The sequence below is a fragment of the Homarus americanus genome, unplaced genomic scaffold (assembly GCF_018991925.1).
Source record: "Homarus americanus isolate GMGI-L3 unplaced genomic scaffold, GMGI_Hamer_2.0 scaffold6392, whole genome shotgun sequence".
Classification (NCBI taxonomy): Eukaryota; Metazoa; Arthropoda; class Malacostraca; order Decapoda; family Nephropidae; genus Homarus; species Homarus americanus.
In genome coordinates, this window is record NW_024722078.1 from 375,380 (window position 1) to 379,533 (window position 4,154).

The 4,154-nt window shown below is 37.0% G+C and overlaps 3 non-coding genes across 3 annotated transcripts; 1 reads left to right on the forward strand and 2 right to left on the reverse strand.

Moving 5' to 3' along the window:
• Positions 1-301: 301 nt before the first annotated feature.
• On the reverse strand, positions 302-372 carry Trnag-gcc. Its single transcript has one exon. It is a non-coding gene; the product is annotated as a tRNA-Gly (tRNA).
• Positions 373-1,657: 1,285 nt separating this feature from the next.
• Positions 1,658-1,728, reverse strand: Trnag-gcc. Its single transcript has one exon. It is a non-coding gene; the product is annotated as a tRNA-Gly (tRNA).
• A 766-nt stretch (positions 1,729-2,494) lies between these two features.
• On the forward strand, positions 2,495-2,565 carry Trnag-gcc. The gene has a single exon. It is a non-coding gene; the product is annotated as a tRNA-Gly (tRNA).
• The last annotated feature ends 1,589 nt before the right edge of the window (positions 2,566-4,154 follow it).

The window sequence follows — 4,154 nt, forward strand, 5'->3', positions numbered from 1 at the left end:
AAGCTACGTGAGGAGGAGGATGATAGTGACAACCCACAAGGACGCATAGAGGTGATTGTCTCTGTAGAATGTGTGGAAATTTCGCTCTTGAAATAGTAAATCATCTTGGTCTTTGTAGTTGCACCAGATCATGGACACAGTTTTATGATTTGTACCTCAATGATTTTTACTTTGTGAGAATAAATTAAGTATGTATTATCCATAACTTGTTCAGCTTTTTAACTATTGATACCAACAGCTTGAAAATATCTGAGTGTTATTTTTTTTTCTTAGTCCTATAATTTTAATATTGTTGAAAATGTGCATCGGCCGGGAATCGAACCCGGGCCTCCCGCGTGGCAGGCGAGAATTCTACCACTGAACCACCGATGCTTGAATGTATCGTAATGAAAGAGCATTAATATTGATTTAATGATTTGCTACCAATATAATCGGTCATAAAAGAGTTATTACTTGTGAATATAGAGGGATAGATATATAAACGGACGCTATATATGACAGTAATAAACGAAGGATGACACAAGGGGAAAGTGTTGGTTCCTTCAGTATTTATTAAAGTCACCACCAGACCCTGAGGGTGTATTAGTTGATGCTGTCATGGGTCACCATCTTTCCATTCCGGGGAAGTTATAATGAAAATAAAAATAGATCAATTTACAAAGGCTTTGTATAAATTATCATACATGTATAATCTCTTTGTTCTTCTTTGGTGAATACTTGTGTATAATGAAACTTGTATATATTTACTTTACTTGTAAATATAATACTAATGGTAGCATCGGAGGGGTAAAGATTCAGTAGATGCCAACCACGAAACTCTATATTCATTTTTATATAAGGAGATAGAAAAAAAATGTAGAGTTTTCGTCGCAAATTTCATTTTTGTAGTTATTTTGACTTTTCGACTACACTAAAGAAAGTTAAATTTTCATTGCACAGTGTGGGCAGGCTTTGAGGTAGAAGGAATTTGTGGGTAAAAACACACAATAATGACTAACCTGACCTATCAATTGTGGCGGCATTATATACAAAAAGTAACATAAAACTATGTACTTACAAGTTAGTATTAAATTTATAAAGAGAGCCACGTTACGTAGGACACACACAGGTGATTGTCTCGGTAGATTGTGTGGAAATTTTGCTCTTGGAATAATAAATCATCTTGTTCTTTGTTGTTCCTCCAGATCATGGACACCGTCTTAAGATTTATACCTGAATGATCTATACTTTGTGGGATTAACTTAAGTGCGTATTATCCATAACTACTTCAACTTTTTAACTATCAACTCCCATTGCTCCACACAACTCTGATATTGTTCTTTTTTTTTTAATTTGTGTTTGTACATTATCAATATTATTCCTTCGTTTGTAATTTGTATTCATGTCTTGTACTGTGTAAGGTTTGAACAATATGGAGGTTGGTTCTGTAAACGTCGCTCACACCGCACACAGTTTCATCCCAGTTACATAATTTAAGAACTTCTCCCCATGGTATTTTGTAATTTAGTTAAGAGAGTTAATAGTATCACTTCAGACATAATGATGTAAAGGAACATTGTATTGGAGGAGATAAATTGGAACAGTAACATGACAGATTGTTTTGCATTTATGCATAGAAGTTCTTCCTATTTATAAGTGGTTGACAAATTAAAAAATGTGCATCGGCCGGGAATCGAACCCGGGCCTCCCGCGTGGCAGGCGAGAATTCTACCACTGAACCACCGATGCTTGAATATCTCGTAATGAAAGAGCATTAATATTGATTTAATGATTTGCTACCAATATAATCGGTCATAAAAGAGTTATTACTTGTGAATATAGAGGGATAGATATATAAACGGACGCTATATATGACAGTAATAAACGAAGGATGACACAAGGGGAAAGTGTTGGTTCCTTCAGTATTTATTAAAGTCACCACCAGAGCCTGAGGGTGTGTTGATTCATTATCTTTGTTGGTGTTGTCACGGGTCACCACCATCTTCCCAACGAAAATAAATTAATAGAAGAAAAAATATAAAGTTTGACCATATTTCATAAGCTTTGTATAAATTACGATTCATGTATACTCGCTTTGTTCTTCTTTAGTGAATACCTGTGTATAATGAAACTTGTATATTCAATTTTTTCAATTTCAATTGTTTATTCCTTGATAGAGGAAGCGGGATCCTAGTGCTGTCACTAGGTACCCCTGTACAATGACACCAGAAGCATCTGGCAAGTGTGACAAGTATATACAGTATAAATATTATAAAGGGGCTTACTAAAGCCTAAGGAAGGAAGAATATTCCTTTAACACATAATCAATATTATTTACATAATATCTGGCCAGAATGGGGAGGATCATCGTGTCTCCGTCAGGGGGTCGTGGAGTGGTGGGCCAGCAGGCGTCACGGAAGCGTTGTGTGTGGGGGCATCTTAGGAGGGGCAACTTGTATATTTACTTTAGTTTACATACAATAATATTACTAGGAGGTGTAATATAGTTTATTAAGCATCGGTGGTTCAGTGGTAGAATTCTCGCCTGCCACGCGGGAGGCCCGGGTTCGATTCCCGGCCGATGCACGAAATTTTCTTTTGCATATACAATATTCTTTCAATTTGACTTAGACTGGCGTAACGTAAGGTCAGCTTCCGTTCGTTTAACACACACTCATACACACACTCTCATACACTCACACACTCACTCATACACACTCATACTCTCAGAAACACACAATCTCAAACAAACACACACACACACACACACACACACACACACACACACTCACTCACACATTCATTCATTCACACATTTAAAACATCGTGTCGAGGTGTAAATGACACCGATGATGATAATTTGTAAGTGAACCGACAGGTCCCCTTAAAAACTAAAACACTCTACCTGTTTAATGGGTCACTTAGCCCATTGTACAGGTAACATGACTCTCACTTCCTGGCGGTGATCAAGAGAATATTGGTCGGGTGTATAGAGAGTGTTGGTCGGGTATACAAGAGAAGAGAGTGTTGGTCGGGTATACAAGAGTAGAGAGTGTTGGTCGGGTATACAAGAGAAGAGAGTGTTGGTCGGGTATACACTATAGGTCAGTCAACAAACACTATAATTATCTCTGTCAGGGAATTGTTCTTCCGTGTCACATTACCAAGACGGTATTTCCCTGTCTCTTCTCTCAGGGTCACAGTTCGTTGCTCCTGAACGTGTCTAGCCAGGCGTGTGTAATCCTCTATGTCATTACAGAAAAACACTATGATTTTTTTATTTATTTTTTTTAGTTTTTTTGCCATATGTATTGTATAATTGGCCTATTGTTGTCTCTACGTTATTTTAGCTGGATTTACATTTTATTTACGGTATTGCATAATTGCTTGTGTTTTATATCCGTATTACGTTTTGTTGTTTGTTTTATTCATTTATGTATTCTCGTCTCATTTACTTAATACACTACCGGTTTATTTAGTTATTTGTTTACACTCATTTAAGCCTTGGTAAATGTATTTATTCCTCCGTGTAGTAGTTTGGTTGCATGCAGGTAATTAGCTAAAGGTGGATACAGCCAGACAATTGTCACGGTCAGAGTAACACCTTCCTCACCAAAAATATAACACCGCCGGCAGTATAGTTTGTTGAGAGTTGCTACACTGAGCTGCAAACTTTCCTGGCGACGTAATTTACTGGATTAAACAAGTTAGTGAGTGTCTCTGTTGTGAGGTAATTCATCTGGGACTTTATATACTGTATATATCACAATCACAATTTAATTCCCCTGCATCAGTCAGCTCTATGAATATCCGTTTTGATTAACTGACAGACTGAGTTAAAAACCAATCATCTCACTGATTGAATACACTTTTAGTCTAAATCTGTTCACTTGTTCATGTGAGTGATCAGTTGGCTTTCTGTTCCCAGTAGTTCGTTCGTCACTGTTCTTTGTGAAACATTTGGAGATAAACTTTCTAATAATCAGGCAAACACAAAAGGTAAATAACCATTTATACGTGCCAAGGCTTTTAAGACATAATGGAGATTTTATATGTATACTCGTATGATATGTATGGCCGTATGATTAAATAAAAAACTGACACGTACTGTACACACACACACACACACACACACACACACACACACACACACACACACACACACACACACACAC